This window comes from Rousettus aegyptiacus, unplaced genomic scaffold (assembly GCF_014176215.1).
Source record: "Rousettus aegyptiacus isolate mRouAeg1 unplaced genomic scaffold, mRouAeg1.p scaffold_m13_p_7, whole genome shotgun sequence".
NCBI lineage: Eukaryota > Metazoa > Chordata > Mammalia > Chiroptera > Pteropodidae > Rousettus > Rousettus aegyptiacus.
In genome coordinates, this window is record NW_023416310.1 from 27965633 (window position 1) to 27985162 (window position 19530).

A 19530-nucleotide genomic window follows, 5' to 3' on the forward strand; every position below is an offset into this window, starting at 1 on the left:
GTGCAAAGCCACTACTGTAGCAAGAGAGTATCCACAGGAACAGTGGTGGCCCAGGTTGGCTGGAGTGGATGGGTATGGGGTGGGGGAGTTAGTGGGAGATGAGATCAGAGGGGCCACAAAGAACATCATGCAGGTCCTCCGAGGCCATTGTAAGAACACTGGCTTTTATTTTTTAGTGGGGCAGTCACATGATCTGACTCCATTTTAACCAGTTCACTTGTGTTCAGGAGAGACAGTAGAGGACATGGGGAGAGATGACAGCAGTTTGGACCAAAGTGGTTGTGTTTTGCCTGTGAGACATGGTCAGCTTCCGGATACATTCCAACACTTTGCTTTAGCTCACAGGTCTTGCTGATAAATTGAATGTGGGTATAAAAGAAAGAATGAAATCAAGGATAACTCCAAGGCTTTAGGACTGAGTAACTGGAAGGGAGAAGACAAGAAAGCTGGGGACAGGGGGCCTGGGGAAGAGCAGGAGCATGACTTTGGACATTTTGAGTTTGAGATGTCAGGTAGGCAGTTGGATTGAAAGTGCAATTTGATGAAGTGGTACAGGGCAAAGACATTAATTTAAGAGTCATCGAATTTGTTATTTGTATTTGGGTAGGTCCAGGTATTTGGGTTGGTCAGGGCAAAAACAATGTCTTAATTATCTTTGATCCACCCACGTAACCTAGAAGTGGCTTGCCTACCCAGAGTAGAGACTCAGTAAATATTTATAGACTGTGTGAATATATCTATCTTTAAAAATAAAAACAGGATTGAGCTGTGAAAACAATGGCCCCCTTCTATCATGTGCAGATAATGGCAAAAGCCTGAGATTGAGAATGAGCTGATCTAGACATGAGTTCCAGTTCTGCTGCTCATAACTGGGTGATCTTGGCCAAGTTACTTAACTCCTCCAAGCCAGTTTCCTCATTCGTAAAGTAGGAGCAATCTCAGTGGCTACCTCAAAGGGCGGTTATGAAGATTAAAGGAGATCATGAGTGTGAGATGTACAAGCACCTTACAGATAGGAGTTTGTTGTGAGAATCAGGCAGGGACTTGGTAAAGACAAGATTCTGTACCTTGGGCTTATCTCTGTCTTCTTATTCACTTAAAGAACTTTGAGTATGGACCCCAGAAACAGATTCGGCAGGCAATGGGCTGGCCAAATCTTCCTCCCTGCTAGAGGGCCAGTTTAACACCATCACCCCCCCCCCCACACACACACACCCCCACTGCCCACCTTTCCTGGACTACCTCAGCCCAAGCCAAGCCCTCCTTCTTCACCTCCAAGAACAGTGGCCTCCAAAGTACCAATAGTTTATTACTACTAAGGTAAAGCTAGAAAATACTGGAACATTTACTTGTATTTCTTTTTTATCTTAAAGAATGAATAAATAAAAGATTTCAACATCAGCCATCGGGGACATGAAAATTAAAAACCTAATGAGATATTACCACATACACATTAGAGTAAAAACAAAACATAAATATCCATAATCCTGATCATAGGAAGTGCTAGTAAGGATTTGGAGCAATTGGAATTCTCATATATTTTTGGTAGAAATGCAAACAATACAGCCACTTTCAAAAACAGTTTAGCAGTCTCAGATAAATATGCACTTACTATATGATCCAGCAACTCTATTCCTAGGTATTTACTCAAGAGAAACAAAAACTTGTGTTTACACAAAAGCCTGTGTGTGAATGCCTGCCTCTAGCAGCTGTATTCATAATTGTCTCAAATCGGAAACAAACCCAAATGCCCTTCAGCTAGTAAATGAACAAATGAAATATGGTACAGCCACAAAATGGATGGAATACTACTCAGCAATAAAGAGAAACGAAGCATTGATTCAAACAACAACATCAATGAATCTTAAATGTATTTTGCAAGTGAAAGAAGCCAGAACTATGAGACTCTATTTGGTTTGATTCTGTTTATAGGACGTTCTGGAAAGGCGTATGAGTGGTTGCCAGAGACTGGGAGGAGTCGATGACAGAGTCAGCACAAGGGAATTGGGAGGTGATGAGACTGCTCTATGCGTTTTTCAAAACGCGTAAAACTGAACGTTATAGGAAGTGAGTTTTACAGTATGTAAATTAAGAAAAAAACAACCAGATGTGGGAAAATCCAAATAGAATACAAATTGTAACAAATGAACTTAACCATATTACAAATGAATAACATCACCAAGCTGAAGGGATGGGGAAAAAAGCACAAACTTACATAATTTTAGAAAACAGTATTGTAAGGCTAAAATAAAAATGAACTGTACACAAATAATGGAGATTTTTTATTTGTTTCTCACTTGAGTATACATTAACTATTCCGAAAACAGATATACTTATGTCGAATAAATAAGTAAATATATTCTAGATAAGGGGAGCCAGATTTCTCACTGTTGGAGAACGAAGTTACAAAGAAGAAAAGGGGAGGCCAGAATGAGCTCTGTGGTACTGGACTGGATTCAAACTCATGTTTCTTGTTTGTTTTTGTGGTACAATATAGATAACATGATGTTTACCATTTTAACCATTTTTAAGTGTAAAATGCAGTGTTTTGAGGTACAGTCGTAATGTTGTGCCACCATAACCACTAACCACTTCCAGAACTTTTTCTTTATCCCAGACAGGAACCTTGTAACCATGATATAGTAATTCCCCATTCTCCCCTTTCTCCGGTCCCTGTTACTCTCTATTCCTCTTTCTGTCTCTATGGATAAGCCTGTTCTAGGTACCTCATGTAAGTAGAATCATATAATATTCGTCCTTCTGTGTCTTGCTTATTTCACTTAGCATAACACTTTCTAGGTTCATCCATGTTGTAGCATATGTCAGAATTTCATTGCTTTTTAAGGCCTTATAATACTCCAATATGTATATATACCACATTTTGTTTATCTATTTATTTGTGGATGGACACTTACAGTTTTTTAAATATCTATACAGATAGATAGATACAGAAATAAATATAGAAATAAAGATGGAAATAAATACCATTCTCCAATAAAAGGAACCAGGACTCTTTGGAGAAGTGGTTGACTCCAGGCCAGGGGCAGGAAAAATACAAGGTGAGCCTGAAGCACCTCATGGAGCCAGACAGTAAGGAAATGCTCTGAAATAGTTGGGAAGCATATTAGAAAGGCATAGGCAGTCTACAGCCATGCCACCCTGAACAAGCCCGATCCCATCTGAACTCGGAAGCTGAGCAGAGTTGGGCCTGGTTAGTACTTGGATGAGAGACCATCTAGGAAGACCAGGTGCTGTAGGTGTAAAAAAGTAAAAAATAAGGGATTGTAAGCTGACAAGGTCCTTGCAATCTGTGAGGTCAACCAAGGGTTTTTTAGTCAACCTCGCCTTAAAAAAAAAAAAAAAGGAAAGAAAGAAAAAGGCACAGGTGCCAACCTGAAGGAGGCCCGAATAGCCAAAGCTAGAACAATTTGAGAAATAAAATAAATAATAATAGTATATAATAACAATCTTAATTATAACCACATCATTATCTGTGAATTCATACTCACGTAGAGAAATAATTGAATAAATAAATAAATGAAAGTGAAAGAATAGTTCCCCCTTTCAGAAGAATTCTAACTCATAAAGGTAGAAGGAATGAAGGAAATAGAAAAATCACAATTAAAACACCATAGTAGTAATTGTCAGGCAAGATCCACACAGATGTTCAAATTAGTGTACAGAAGTTTCAAGGAGAAAGCAGATATTTGCATAGTCTCAAAGTACCTTTCCTGAGATAGTTATCATTTATAAAGAGAAAAATTGTGGCTTGACAGGGAGGGAAACCCAGCAGACACCACCTTCACTAAATGATTAAAATAAACATCACCAGTAGTAAGACACTTGGACTTTCTAAGGACCTTGCTATGATACACTGACAGGAGCATGTCGGATCTGTGGCATTCTTGCCAAAAATGTAAAACCACTACCTAAACCTCACACAAATCCAAATTGAGGAAAATTCTGCAAAATGTCATAATCATGAAAGGCAAGGAAAGATCAACTATCACAGATTCAGGAGACAAAGGCAACAGGAAAACTAAAGGATGTGGGATTCTGAACTAGATCCCAGAATAGAAAATGTATGTTAGTGGAAAAATTAGTCAAAATACAAGTAAAGTCTATAGTTCGGTTAATGGTATTGTACCCAGGTAACTATCTTAGTTTTGATAATTGTTCTATGATTATGTAGATATTAATATTAGAAGAAACTGGGAGAAGTGTATATGGGAACTCCTCTACTATTTTTGCAACTTTTCTATAAGTCTAAAAGTTTTTCAAAATAAAAAGTTAAAAAACGAAAAGCTTTATTGCTCTCTCTATATTTTCATATATACATATTAGTATAGCAATTGTGTATATTAACTCATAAATTAATAACTATAGATTCATTGGTGAAGTGTATGCCAACTTATTTAACTGATGGGAGTTCATGGTTGAAAAGATTTAGAGACCACTGTCCTTCAGCTTGAGTAAAAAGTACTGCAGAGACCTAGAGTACTCAAACTCACAGAGACAGAAAGTAGACTGGTGAGTGCCGGGGACTGGGGAGACAGGGAATGGGGAGTTATTGTTTAATGGGTAGAGAGGTTCAGTTGCACAGATGAAAGAATTCTGGAGGTAGATGGTGGTGATAGTTGCAAAAAAAAAAAAAAATGAATGTACTTAATGCCACTGAACGGTACACTTAAAAACGGTTAAGATGGTTGATTTGATGTTATGTGTATTTTACCATGATACAAAACAAAGCAAGCACGGCAGAGTTTATGTTTGATTCTGCCCTATCTCACTATATCTATTGCAGGTTAGATTTTCCTTCCCAACAATGCTTTGTGTGATCTGGGTCTGGAACACAGCTTGTTCTTTGAGACAGAGCTAGGGATATTGGTTCATGCTTAATCCAACAGATAGGGATCCACAGGAGAGGGGAAAGGTCGGAGTGGAGAAAGGAAAATTCTGTTGACTTGGGGGAACTATTAACAGGTTTCATTGAAAGTTATCTTAATCTCTCAGAGACAAGATAAGCCTTCCCTCAGATCTCTGAGGCCTGGTTCCTCAAGGCTCAGGGGTAACCTGGGAGATGCATGCCCACCCTCCCTCTTCCTCCTTCACTCCCTGAGGGGACGGCTCAAGTTATGTGTGTTTCTTGGTTCTGTGGGATCTTCCTACAGGGTTTATGCTTACCCCATCTGTATTGATGCACAAACCCATATCTATAGGTGAGGTTGTACTGTGGTAATAACTCCCAAATCTCAGTGGTTTAAAACATCAGAGGTTTATTTCTGGCTCATTCTTCTTATCTACCACAGGTTGGCTGTGGCTCTTCTCTGGGTCACGGTTGCTCTGGGATCCAGGATGATGCCACAGCCTCTATTGGGAACACTGTGGTAACTGTGGGTGGTGGCTCTTGCAGCCTTTGCTGGAAATAACCCAGATCAGTTCTACTCACATTTCATTGTCTAAAGCATGTTGTATGGCCCGGCATGACTTAAAATAGGTGGGAAATTATAATCCTACTACAGGGAGAGCACTGACTTCTTAGGGAACACTAATACAGCCCACTGCCTTCATCTAGCCCCCCAACACTTCCCTCACCCCTGGAAGAAGAAATTTGGGGCCTGGAGAGAACTCCATCTCTACTCCCACCGCCACACACTCTGCCCCACTGAATGCCTGTGCAAGTGAGGCCTCAAAGCCCAACATGGGAATTTGGGGTTTAGAAAGCCCTGTTGGTTCCCCCCATGTCTGTTCATTTCCTGTTCTATTCCCACACTCAGGCTGGGTTTGTCCAGATGGCTGTGAGGGTCCTACTCTGCTCTTGTGAGAGAAGACTCATGGTCATTGATGAAGAGCACATGTGGGCTGCCCATAGGGGCCACTGTGTGACTCACTGGATTCCCAGAAGCTAATCAGGTGACTGATGATCAGTGATGCCCTGGCCTGTTTTCGCCTCTGCCCCTACTGGGAATCAGGCTGCAATTCCGGAAGATTAGAAGACTCCTTATCACTTATCTGCATTTTTAAGGGAGTAAAACACTATTGTGTTTACTCTTCTTTTTCTTTTTGCATAATTTTATGTAATTTTAGCAACAGATGAAGGAAGATATAGAAGGGGGCAGTGAGTATGTATCTATGTGTGTGTGCCTAATTTCTGTGATTTAGCTGGGTTTTACTTTTCACTAATTTAACAAATTACTCGCTTTCTACACAAATTCATAGTTTTCTTAAAATAGCCATTTCCCATTGTGCATTTAAAATACTAAATTGTTTCACAAAAATCTGATTTACACCCAACTTTTCAGGAGCATTGTTCCTTTATAAAGCAAAGCCTTACTGTGCTGATGTTTCTCAGCAAATTCCTAGCACTAAGGACAATATGGAAATAGAGGGTCTTGGATACAACAATTGGAATATTTGTGACTCACCCCAAGCTTGTTTCCCTCTTGGGATGGGGGATTTTGGGGAGGAAACAGATTCATTCATTTGTTCAACAAATATTTGTTTGGCTGAGTGGCTTCTAAGAGCTGAATACTCTGATAAGTACTGTAGAAGACGCAAGGAAAGATTAGCTTCCATTGCTCCCTGCTATGAATTTACAGTGTGGCCGTTTGGTCATATTTCATTTGCATGACATTCTCCAGAGGTATCTTCCTGCCCCAAGACTAGATGAGGAAACTGAGACCTAGAGAGGTCAGATGTCTGGCCCTGACCCACACAGATGGCCTGTAGCTAGAACGTCTAGATTCAGACTTATTTCACCAGATAAATCCCTCAGCAAATGAAAGCTACTAGTGCCCCTGGGCTCTTTGACAAACCCTAACCTTTTCTCCCTGGCACACCTCCCCTCAGAAGTTGTCTTTGGCAGACACAACTCCCTCCACCAATCCTGTGGCCTCCCAGTACCCAGCCTTGGCCCCAAATGAGTCAAATCAATTCGACACATGGAGAGTCCAAGCTCAGGCTTCTTTATTTACTTCAGCTAATCTTTTGTTATTGTTTGGCATTAAGATCTTATTAAACCAGGGTGGACAGTAATTGGCCCATGAGTGTGGAAAGAGTAATGGCTTTGCAGAGCTGACATAATCATGTTCTGGGGACAGAAGCCAACACCTTGGTTTGCTTGGGTTGTGGTGGCAGTGGCTGTAGCCTAGAGCAGTTCATCAGGACCAGGGAGATCTTGTCAGTGACACTTTCAGGTTGGTGAGACTGTTGTGACTAAGAAAGTTCACCAAAAAAAAGCTCCTCTTTGGAAGGAAAGCATTTGTTGACCAAAGGACAGACAATTCTAAGCGAGAGGAACACTAATAAGTTAAGAAACTTCTCCAAACCTGACCTGCCATTTGGTTTTGAATGGAAAAGTTTTACAGTGGGGTTAGGAAGACAATCTTGGCTCCTTGGAGGCTGACCTGAGGCCCCCAAAGCTTCTGCAGGGGAGATTATCTTAGCCAGTAAAAGTGCATATTCAAGCCGGTGCAGCCTTTGGCCGTGCAGAGGTGCTGGATGAAGGAGATGGCTGGCTCCTTTAGGACTCCTGTGGGACTGTCGTTTCTCTCTCTGAGGGATTGTTGTTCTAAACGTAAACACCCCTACAGTTACAGTTTGGGGTTTTAAGAGGTGATTTAATTAGCATAGTCCCCCGCCTTAGGACAGGGTGTCATTTAAGGTTCATCTTATGCTTCTATGCTTTTCCTCTCATTAGGACTATCCTACATCTGTTTACCTTCATTAGGAAGCACCCCCCCCCCACCCCCGGCAGAAACCTTACTCCCTCCTCTCCTTCTGCATTCATACCTCAGTTCCAGAGAGCACGGTATGACGTGACTGTAGTTGGAAATGTAGGAGGCTCCACCTTGCGCTTCTTGTTGTATGCCTAGACCTGAGCACAGTACCTGCCACAAGCAGATGCTCGCGCGGTATTGCAGAACCGAATCGGGTGCTTCCACCCATATCCCCTCCACCCTCCGTCCCACCAAAGAGACCAGCTGTCCTCCATCAATGATTCCTTTCCAACTTCTCCAGCCAATTTCTAACCGAATTCTTTACCCCGCATCTCAACCTTCTTTCCTCAGAAATAAATTACTGGATAGGAGCCCGCTTCTTCCCAACTTTGTGGTTTCTATGAAGAGGGACTTCTCTGTACCCTCCTAGTTGTTTGCTCCACATATTTACCTCTCCCACAGAGGGGAACTGCATTAACCGAGGGCAGAGTTTGGGAGGAAAGCAGAGCCCAGTTAGGTAACAGAGCTGACGTTTTTACCTCTATCTGTCGATTCTATATTTCAGAACTTGGATGGGAAAAACACAAGTTATATACTGACCTCCTCAAGCCCCAAACAGGCCCAGAAAAAAACCACAGAGGCATTTGTAAGAACTGACTCATGGCCCAGAAGCATATGGTAAGCTGGGTGCCCAAGGGCTGGCATCCATGATATCAAGTAGCTGTTTGGGTCTCATAAGTTCGTTTCCTGTAGTTCCCTTCCCTGGAGCCTCCTGACATGTACGGATGCCTTGCTGAGGCCCAGGAGCTGCAGAGTGTTGTGTCATTACCCAGAGTCATAATGAGTCAACAGGCAACCCAGATTAAAAATGGCTCACTCATTGGACCCACAGTCTATTGAAGGAAATTTCCAAAGAAAATCTCTGGGAAAAGGGTAAGGGTGGAGATAGGAAAGAGCCTCCAGGGGACTGAACTAGATTCTGAGTGAGGCGGGAAGGATGATGAAGGTGTCCGAGGAAAAAGTCAGAACCCCCCAGCATCTATTTTTACTATGTAATTAGAGCACCCACCCCAGGCAACTCTCCCTAAAGATAAAGAGTCCTGGCCAATACCTCCTCTTCACAGCAAACACTTGCTATAGCTGACTTTGTCCCCAACCCCTGAAATGGGGACATATAGAGGGATACTGGAACCTAAATAAAACATGTATTTTCAGGATTTTAGTTCAGGCTACACTGTCTATTTTCTGAATTAATTGTAGAGGACTCCTTAGTCTTCCATTGCCCTTCTACTGACAATTGACAACTTTCATGAAGCAGTAATTGGACAAAAGTCCCTGGAAATAAGTCCTGAAATTTCTCTAAGTACCATGTGGACCCCAAGTCAAACAATTCTAGGAGGTCACTCTGTTTTCAAACAACTCTATATCCTAGCTGAACAGGAAGCAAATAGCTCTGGCTGATTTTATAGTTCAGTTAACTCTAAGCCATCATTTCCATGGCTAGTGGACAGATCATTTATTAATCTGTAAAGTAAAGCTCTGTCAAGAAAACCTAACCAATCCTCCTCTGATGTTTCAGAAATATTTCAAGATATTTGGAGATTTCACATTACTCTTGGGAACATCATTCACATCGCACAGAACTGTTCAGTCAGAGAGTAAGAGACCTATGAGAGGAGCTAGGGAATTTACCCTAGAGAAAGGAAGACTCAGCCTAAAATTTGTGAAGGGATACCTTGCAGATAAGGGCTCGATAAATACAGTACACCGCAGAGAGCAGAACTGTGTTCAGTGGGTGGGGATAATGAGCCCTTGCCACTAGGGAAGTTCAAGGGGAGACTGCTATCCACCAGTCAGAGAGGGTGTTTATGTCACCCATGAAGGCTGGCTTCCAAGACACTTCCCACCTGTTAAGGACTGAATGTTTGTGTCCCTCAAAATTCATATGTTGAAGCCCTAACTTCCAATGTGATGGAATTAGCAGATGAGGCCTGTGGGAGGTTATTAGGTTTAGATGAGGTCATGATAAGTCCATGCCCTTATAAGAAGAGGAAGAGACATCAGAGCTTCCCCTCTCCACCACGAAGTGAGAAGGCGGTTGGCTGCAAGACGGGAAGTGGGCCCTTACCAAGAACTGAAGTGGCCAGCACCTTCATCTTGAACTTCCCAGCCTCTAAAACTTTGAGAAATAACCGCATGTCGTTTAAGTCAACCACTCTGGTTTTTTGTAATAGCGTCCACAACTGAGCAAGACACTTCCAGAGAGTCATTGAGGTTCCAGAGATGGGGCTCAGTCTATATCAACCTTATGGGATCCTATGAGATGTGCAGAACATAAAAAAAATAAAACTTTCACCACCGTCTCTCACTAAAGCATATAAAAACCTTCTATGGTTTATATTTTCATTGCACCGTAGATAAACAGGAATCTGCAAAATTTTTCATGTGTTCTCCTGGGACCCAGAGGGTGCTATGTGGGGGTGCTGAATTTCACTGTGTCTTATGGGTCCACGAGCATCCTCATAAATCCCCACTCGAATTGCAGGGAGTTACCAGCAGATGATATTGGCCCCACTCCTCCTGTCAGAGACTGCCTCTCATGTGCTGCTTTCCCTTTACCCATCTCATCTACCCTCCCATTCATGTGGCAACAATTGAGGTCTAGCTCAGAGACAGAAAATAAAATATTGCAGGAAGCCAAGGAAATAGGCCTAGCCTTCATGTGGCTGAAAAGCAGGGAGCTATCGGGCCCTTTATGTAGAAAGACCCTTAGATACTGCCTTTGCACCCTATCCCCAGCCATACCCATACTTTAGACCCTCACAAATCTCTTCTGCTCACAAAGCTGTCATGATGCCTTCGTCTCCTAAATAGTTAAACGGAAGCACCAAGGCAGGAACCCAGGACTTTCATTAATTCAACGGACCTCCAATGGTCATCATAGAATAGAAAAATATGAATTTTATCACTCTTCTTTATGTTTATTTTATTTTAAATCTTAAATATTTTAAAGTTACAGAATGATGAAAAGAATAACATAACCAGCATTTTCACCCCTTAAACTTTAAGCTAAGTTTTTTTTCTCTTTTGCTTCTAATCATTTTATTTTGTAAGACAAACATTTCAGATAGGCTGAGCACCCTTGTAGTCATGCCTCCAATCCTGTTCTTACATTCCTGTCAGTTTGTGTAGCTTTCAGTTTATTTAAAAATAAATTAAGTAAATAATATTCTAAACTTACAAATGGGAACCGGGACCCCATGATATTTTCAGTGCTTGGGGCCCATTTTAGGGGCTCTCTGGGGTCCAGGAGCAGCTGTTGTGCAGAGGAGGGGGTAGCCAGGTCAATCCTACATTCCTTTTTCTCTGGGCAGAAGGAGACCAGGCGAGGCAAGGCCACTTCCTAGAAACCCCGCCCAGGCTTCCGTGACCCTGCTGCCTTCCTGTGAGCTATTGTGCCCGAGCCCAGCCAGCATTGAGGGGAGGCATTTCCGGGACCCATGGCTGGGCAGCCTGGCAGGGCGGTCCTGCTGAGGAAGCACTGGATTTTCCGAGTGGCACGTTCACCTCATGTCCTGCCAAGTACCCCACTCGGCAAAGTGGGAGGGGCAGCGCCAGGCTGTGATCCAAACCACGCCTGTAGTTGTTAACGGCGGAAACCCGGTGCCCTCACTTTTCTTGGTCCCTTCCCTCCTTCCTAACTTCATCCCCCGAATCATGACTGCCCAGCTCTGTGTTGGGTACTGGAATTGCGATGACAGTTTCCACCTTCATTAATTCATTCATTCTCTCATCCACTCCTTCCACAAAGTTATTGAGCATCTACATAGGTCAGGCACTGTTCTAGGTGCTGCGGAAAAATCCAGGGAACAAAATACATAAAGATCTTTGCTTTCTGGAGCTTCCATTCTAGCAGAGAGACAATGAATAGTAGACATAACAAATAAGTACATTATACAGTAGATGATAAGTACTATGGCAAGAAAGAGTAGAGTAGAGTGGGGAAATCAATAGTGGGTTGGGGGCTATCTGGAGAAAAAGCATTCCAGGCAGAGGAAACAAACCATGAAAAGCCCTGAGTGGAGCGGAAGTAAGTTATAAAGATATGTTTTTCTTTCTCAGCCACTTGTGCCTTACCTGGACTCCCAGAGCTCAGCTCCTGAAGCAGAGCCAACGGTGAATAGCCACGCCTGTGCTCCAATGGCTCCCCGTGATATGCAGGATAATTTGTAAATCTTGGGATGGCCACAGGTATCCTCATTACTTGGACTTTGTTTCTCTCTCTGGGCCCATTTTCCACCACTTTCTCCTTGCACCTGCAGCTTGACCTAAGACTTGTGGTTCCCCGGGAGTACCATGCTGCTCCAAGCCTTGGCACATGGCATCTCCTGGAATGTCAATGCTTACCTCCTACCTGTGTTTACCTGACAAGCCCTTACTCTTCCTTCAAGATTCTGTTCAACATCACCTCTTCCATAAAGTTTTTTTTCACTTTCCCCTGAATGTCCCAGCCCCAATCTCTGCCTTTAGGATGCCTAGCATAGACCTTGACAAGCAGGTGTCTGGCCACATTGCATTTATGTGTAAACTTGTCTATGGCCCTGGTGGGCTATGGCTTTGCCTCTCTCACCTCTGTATCCCTAGCATCTAAGCACCTTCCTGGCACAGAGCAGGTGCTCAGTAAAGGCATGTCGATTGACCGAGTGCCCAGTGTTTGGCTGCTTTGGTCTCCTGAGAGGGCCCCGTGAGCCTAAGTCAGGCAGCTGCTTGTCTGCCCTTGGCTATTTAGCAGACTGTATTCACAGCTGCGGACTCCCGGGATGCGGATTTCCTGTGGGTGAGTGACTGGCAGGGAGAGGGGCCTTCATTTTAACCACAGAAAATGGCTGGCTCAAAGGACATTGTTGTCAGAGAGAATAGGAGAGGCCGCTCCACTCCCTGGCTCCACCCCTGCCCTGAGTGCCAGTCTGTGGCTGACCACACAACTCCTGGAAACCCTGGTCAGAAATGTGCTTCCTCTCCCTCTCCCAGGGACTCCGAGTGCTCCTGGGGCAGCAGCACTTACAAAGAGTGCAGTGGGCTGGCCGGCCCACTACCTCTCAGCCACAATTCCTGCCTGGTCTTCCTTCGAAGGTCCCTGTCCCTTTCTTCTCATTCTCACCTCTACAGTTCTAACCCATGTCTCTATCTTCACACTTGGATGGATGGCCTGGATTGTCTCCTGGCTCAACGTCTGGTCTCTACCCACTCTCAGTTCCTATTTTCTCCTGCCAATATTAGAGTCATCTTCAGAAACTTCTGTCCTGGGTTCATTCAGTTAGACCCTGTTTTCCTTGCCTCTTTTGCTGGGTGTTGCTGATTTTAGACTTGTGGGTAGAAAGAGCAAAAAGGAACTATCCACTAACGAGGAAATTCATCTCTCACTCCTTCACGCCATGTGAATCTTACCCTGCTAGACAAAATTCCTGAGAAGAAACTTGTGCGTGGGTTGTCTGGGTGGAGGGAAGCAGGTGCCACCCCTGTTCCTCAGTCCTTAGTCAGCAAGGCAGCTCGGAGCTCCTGCCAGCCCCTTGCCAGAAAGGAAGAGCTGTGGGAAGGAGTTAATTCAATCCCCTTGGGCTAGTAGACCCACTGGGGAGACAAAAGTTACCTGATTGCAGGAGAGTGGGACAGACTGTCAATGGTACATAGGGTTCGGAACCAGAAAGATGGGGGTGGGGGAAAGGGAAAGGGAAGGATGAACTTTTTATTGAACATCTGTTGTGAGGCAGGCACTGTGCTAGTCACATTCACATCTGTTAACCTCATGTCACAGTCTTGTGAGATGTCGTTAGTTGCATTCCCCAATACATAAGTTTATTTCCTCTCACGCCCTTTCTTTGCTGTTTTTCCTATTTTCTTGTTTGTTTGTTTTTTTCTTTTCTGGTCCTAAAGTAATTAGTGTTCATTACAGACAAGGTATAATAAGATAATATCAAAGTGCAAGGAAGAAAAGAAAAATCATAGATAAGCTCGCAACAAAGATATTATTAGCATGTATATATATGTATATTCCAGTTTTTAAAATTCATTTTAAACATGTGTAATATCACATTGTATAGGCAACTTTTTATTTTTTTGAAAAATTGACTTTCGTGACAAAAATATTTTCATGTAATTAAAAATGTTTTAAAAGCACCTGTAGTGTTTTCACAGTGTCCCGTTATGTGGACGTACAACCAGTTTCTTAACTGTTTCCCAACTGCTGGACATCTGATTTCTATCTTTTAAAATTATTAGTAATGGTTTGATAACACCTTTGTAGCAACATCTTTCTCTGAATTTCTGGGGTTTTTTTTAAGGATAGCTTAAAAGAAGTGGAATTAGTAGGTCAAACAGTATAATTGTGATTTTGAATAATAGCTTAATTTTTTTATTTTACAAGTAACAGTTCTTTATTGTGAAAAATTTAGAACATATTAAAAAAGAAAATAACATCTTCTATAACCTTTTAAATTACTGTTATTAAATTTAGAGTTTATTTCTCAGTCTTTTTTCCAATGATATACACATATAAGTGTAAATAAATATAGCTGCATAAAATTGTTGTTACACAGTATATACAATGCTATATCCTGCCTATCCGCAAGCACTGTATTATAATCATTGTTATTAATTTTCTCTGAAAATATTATTTTTAATAGCTATGCAATTCCACTTTAGGAATGCACCATAGAAGTGTAAATGTTCTTTTACTCATGGCCCATTTAGATTTTTATTTCCGAATATTTCCTACTAATAACTTTTATGAATATCTGAACATCTGTGAATATTAATCTTTGACCTCATCTCTGATTATATCCTTCAAACAGATTCCTCGAAGTGAAATTACTAGGTAAAAGTATTTAAATGTTGTCAAAGTGTTGGTGTGTATTGCCAAATTGTGTTCCAAAAAGCATTCTTAATAACCAGAGACTGTCCATCTTACCATCCTCTTGAAATACTGATAATTATAGGTTAAAACTATAGTGGTTTTCATTAGCAAAATATGCTTTGTTTCTTTGATTTTTACTTTATTATTAATGGTATTAAACATGTTTCAAATGTTTATTAGCTACTTGTAGTTCATTTTTTAAAATTATCTATTTATGATTGCTACCTACTTACTTATTAGTTTTAATTACATATATTCATTAACAGATCCAAATTTATCTTTTCATTTATCTATAATAAGCCAAAAGTAGGTAAACTTAGACTTATTTAGCAATTACTATTTCAGTATTTTATCTTATCTGGAAATGACCTGGATAGTCAATGACTGTCTATCATGTCATTTAGCTAGCAAAATTTAAAGTTTCAAGTTACCAAAAGATTACATGAAACTGGTTTTGTACATATAAAATATAATTATTGTGAAAGAGTTCACCTAAAAAAAAAAAAAAACCTTTTTATCCTACTTATATTTATTTAATTTTAATTCTTAACAATTAAGTTTAGATTACTTTTGAAAATTTTATCATACTGAGGTTTTTTTTTGCTGATAAATTTTGCGACAGAGATAACATGAACTTATGTGACTAATAAACCCAGATAGAATAAACCCAGGTATAGTGATAACTCTAAAGACATGCCTATTTAATATCAAATATTTTCCCAGATCGCATGATCCCGAAAAGCATTTGGGTTAGTTTCCATTATATTTTTGAGACCCTTTATATGTCTTTAATTCCATTAAGCTAATTAAACAGAGCTTTTTTACAAACCAATTCTAGTAATATCCTCTGTGGGTAGACATACTTACACATATACAAGCAGACGCAACCAGAGACCTGACAGTTTCTTTTTTAAATTTTCTGCAAGTACAATATGGGGGAAAAATCCCACTGACTTATGGCAGTTGGAATAAGTTAAGTTTATTCATTCAGATGGCTAAAGCTTTTTCTTATTAATATTTGTGGAGAGGACAAGATTTGTATTTGTCGTTGGCAAGGAGCCTTAGAGCCAGAGCATAAGTTCTTGCTTTAAGAAACCCATCATTTCTTTCCTATCTTTTTCCTTCAGTCTTAGAAATTGAGGATGGTAAAGATAGTGGGTTTTGAACTACTAGAGTTGCATTTCTGATTTCACAAAGATTTGTAAGGTAAGGACAGTGATTCTGAATTCCCCCCAGAGAATTTTAGATTGTAAAGTAAGCAACGCTATAGGTTAATCTACCCATCCAACTATATCATTCCTAATTTGTTTCTTTTCTTTTGGGTCCATAGTTTATTTTAGCTAAGGGGAGGAGGGTTTTTTTTCTTTAAAAAAAAAAGTCTATTCAGACTTTGAATATTTAGCTTCCAATTTTGCCAAATTTCTAATCAAAAGTTATTAAATCCTTTCAAATATCTTGTCAGGTGTCTGGGAGAAACTGTAAAAAAACAAAACAAAACAAAACAAAACAAAACCCTGTTCAGATGGCCAAAGTTTCTTTTAAGAGCATTTTAGAGCTGATTTTTTTTTTAAATGTCATTTCGTCTTTTAGACGTTTCTGCATGTCAATCAAAATACATTCCATTGTCCCTTAGAGGTCTGGTATTCTCTCACTAAGGGAGGGCCCTTGAGGCGGACTTAAAACAAAGGTTTTCTGAATAGCTATCAGAGTTTGAAATTACTTGGCTAAATTGATTTAGTTTATTAAAAAGGCACAAGAGAAGAGACCAAAATGTTTGTATATATAACTAAAGTTCCCAAGGAAGGAACTTTTGGGGAACTTTTAGAGGGTGAAGTTCCCATGTTAAAGATACATTCCCTTGAAAGTCATCATGACTAGACAAAAAGACTCAAGCGATGTTGAGGCTATCTTTGAATCGTTTAATTTTTTAGAGGCCTCTAAATGTCAATTTAAAAGTGTTTCCCATTGAGCTTGTTTAATATTTCTAAGATTCTCTAACTATGCATGTGAACATACTAATTTTGGAATCTCAAAAGTTCTCCAGAGCGGCCACTGTGATTACAAATTGTCCTTATCCAAAATCCATTAAGACAAATACAGAGAAGAAAATGGACAGTAAATCCAGCTGGCATTCTAGAAGAGGGCAGAGTTGGAAAGAGGATGCCCCATTATAAAAGCCAGTATCAGAGGACCCAAGAATAAAAGGTCTGAACCTCAATGAAAGGAGCGGGGTTGGAAGCAGAAAAACTCACCACTGGAGCTAGCAGGATATCACAGAGCAAAGGATATCACAGAGCAATCACTCAAATCCAAGAGTGATACAAGAATTAAAGCAGAATGTTCTTCAGATTCCACAATGAACACTGACACTTTAAGTGTCAACTGAGCACAAAAGAATCAAGGGGCTTTGGTTAGAAAAAAATGGCCAACATTTATTCGAGGGTCTTAGAATTTGCAAGTGGTAAACATGACTAGATAATAATAGGAGTGTTCTGAAGAAGAAAGAAAAGCTGAGCATTCTCGCAATAAAAAGTATATTCTTGAGAGTCCTGCATTCTTAGCCTCTAGTTTGGTCCAAAATGGTAGTTTTCCAGATATCAGGTGGTCTGGATAATGAATGTCAGGCAATGTGGTTATGTAAACATTCTTTCCTAAGTCCTTCAGAGAGTTGTCTACAGGAATTTACATATTTCCAGGCATTGATGCACAACTGAAATATTTAAAACTTTAAGTTTCCAGGCTAATTAAAGCAAAAATAGAATTTTTTCCTCATGCCTTAACCTAGTTGATTTTAGTAATTTAGCAGCTTGACTATAGTGACTTCATTTTATTTCTTCACTTTTTCCTCAAGCATGGACAAGGCAAAGTTCCTGACCTCACCAAGTTGATATTCTGACAGTGGGAGACAAGAAACTAACATGATTCCAGAGAGCAAAAATCCCAGTAGGACAGAGAGTCCCGGAAGTTTGGGAAGACCCTGGGATTGATGAGCAGGAGGCAGGCTATGAAGAACCAATGGGGGAGAAGGCCTGGAGATGGGCAGAATGAAGGCAGTACGGCGTGAGAGGTGGGCAGAAAAGGAGCTTGGAGAAGCAGTAGCTGCGCCAGGTAAGGCATCTGGATTGTATTCTGCCTCTAATGGAAAGCCATTGGACAGCGTAAACAAAGGAGTGACAAGATCTCATTTGAGATTTAAAAGATGACTCTGGCTGCTGTGTGGAGAATAGTCTGTAGCAGTGACAAAAGAAAACCCAACAAAACCAAACAATGAGCTAAAAGATAAGCACTCTCGCATATGTCCCTTAGTCTCTCTTGTGTTATCGGTCCTTAAAATGCCAATAGTAATATTTATGCTCTTTGTGTCATAGAGACAGAGTGGCAATCATTGCTAGACCATTTAAAAATTACTTTTAAAGAACAAAGAGCTGTACAAAAGCAAAGGCAATGATATCTTCTTGCCCCCTTGGTATATTAATCTCTTGCTAAATTCAATTAAGTGGGATCTATGTAATAATAATATGAGTAAATTTTCATAAACATTGTGGCTTTCACTTACTCAGAGCTGGTTAGCTAATTTGGTTAATGAAGCCAAACTCAACCAAGTAACCCTAGTGCCAGCCAGATCCTTTCTCTTCTGATCCCAAGCTGATCAGACAGCTTTCAGTTGAATGCCACTGGTTACCACTGGCCCCACTGAGAGAGTGGCCCTTCCCCACAGCTGAGGCAGCCCCTGTGCAAGGGAATGAGAACATCATCTGGGACTAAACGCCAGCTTCAAGCTGGCTGAGTTGCTTTGCTTCTCTTCCAGGATCTTGTTTTGGTTTCTTCACAGGGAGATGTAAAATCAACAGAGACCCTTGGGGACATATTGGCGTGCTGGTTGTGTTGACTTGCTGCTGAGGGGACAACTTCTGTTGTCAGTGGATTGGGAAAGAATGCCTGTGACACATCAAGAAAGGTTTTTGTATGCCCCCAATACATCCAGCCTGCACCCAGCCCCGGCCCTGCAGGCTGGATTCTAACAGAAGATAATTTTTTTTTTTTTTGTAAATACATGTGTACACAGCAAAAAACAAACACATAAACAAAAAACTAAAATACTCAAATGAACAAAAAAACTTTAGAAGCCAGATTTCATTCACATATGTACTTTGGGTAGTATTTATGTGATTTTTGTGCCTCAGCACTATGTATGTGTTAAAGCTCACTTAATTCCCACAGCATCCCTTCAAGTGGGTATCATCAACTGATATTCAGAGAACATAATGGGGTTGTCCAAGGATATCAGGCCGACAGTCCTAAAGCATTCGATATACCTCTCCATCATCTTTTCCATGAAAGCTAGCACTTCAGACATTCTGGGAACCCCTCAGGCCAGAAATGATTGAAGACAAGATCAAACCTCTTGGGGATAGTTAGTCATTCAGTTCCTCAAAAGACAAATAATCAATCATCCATCAAATATTATTTGAGGGCCTGGGCAAGCGGTCTGGTGGGGGAGTCAGGAGGTATACAAACCTGAGAATAATTCAAGAGTAAGACACAGCCACATCTATGTCCAGTGGAGGGGCAGGGCCAGCCATCTAGGAAGGAGCTAATGAGGGGCTAAAGATGAGTCAGGGTCAATGGGCAGAAGATGCCATGAGCTCCGCTTCCACCGTGGAAAAGCCAGAGGGCCTAACAGCTTTCCTTCCTAGAGCCTGAGACTCAGGGCCCTGGATTCTTCTGGAGTAAAAAAGAAGGCCAAGACAGGGCCATTGGGAGTGCCAAGTACAGCCTGTACCCACGTCTTAGGCTTGCCCAGGTAACCCTGGCCCCATTGTCCATTTTCCCTACAGAGGCATCTTCTCAGCATTGCCAGCTCCTAGCTGATGACTGGCCGAGTGACTGAGGCTACCC

The 19530-nt window shown here is 41.2% G+C and overlaps 1 protein-coding gene and 1 pseudogene across 1 annotated transcript in view; both read left to right on the forward strand.

Moving 5' to 3' along the window:
• PRKCE (protein kinase C epsilon) overlaps nucleotides 1-17708 on the forward strand; it is a 511750-nt gene extending 494042 nt beyond the window's left edge. The window contains exon 16 of the transcript XR_001596560.2: nucleotides 17483-17708. The gene's annotated coding sequence lies outside the window, so the exon portion shown is untranslated. The remainder of the gene's footprint in view (nucleotides 1-17482) is intronic.
• On the forward strand, nucleotides 3142-3260 carry LOC118605803 (annotated as a pseudogene).
• Nucleotides 17709-19530: the final 1822 nt, after the last annotated feature.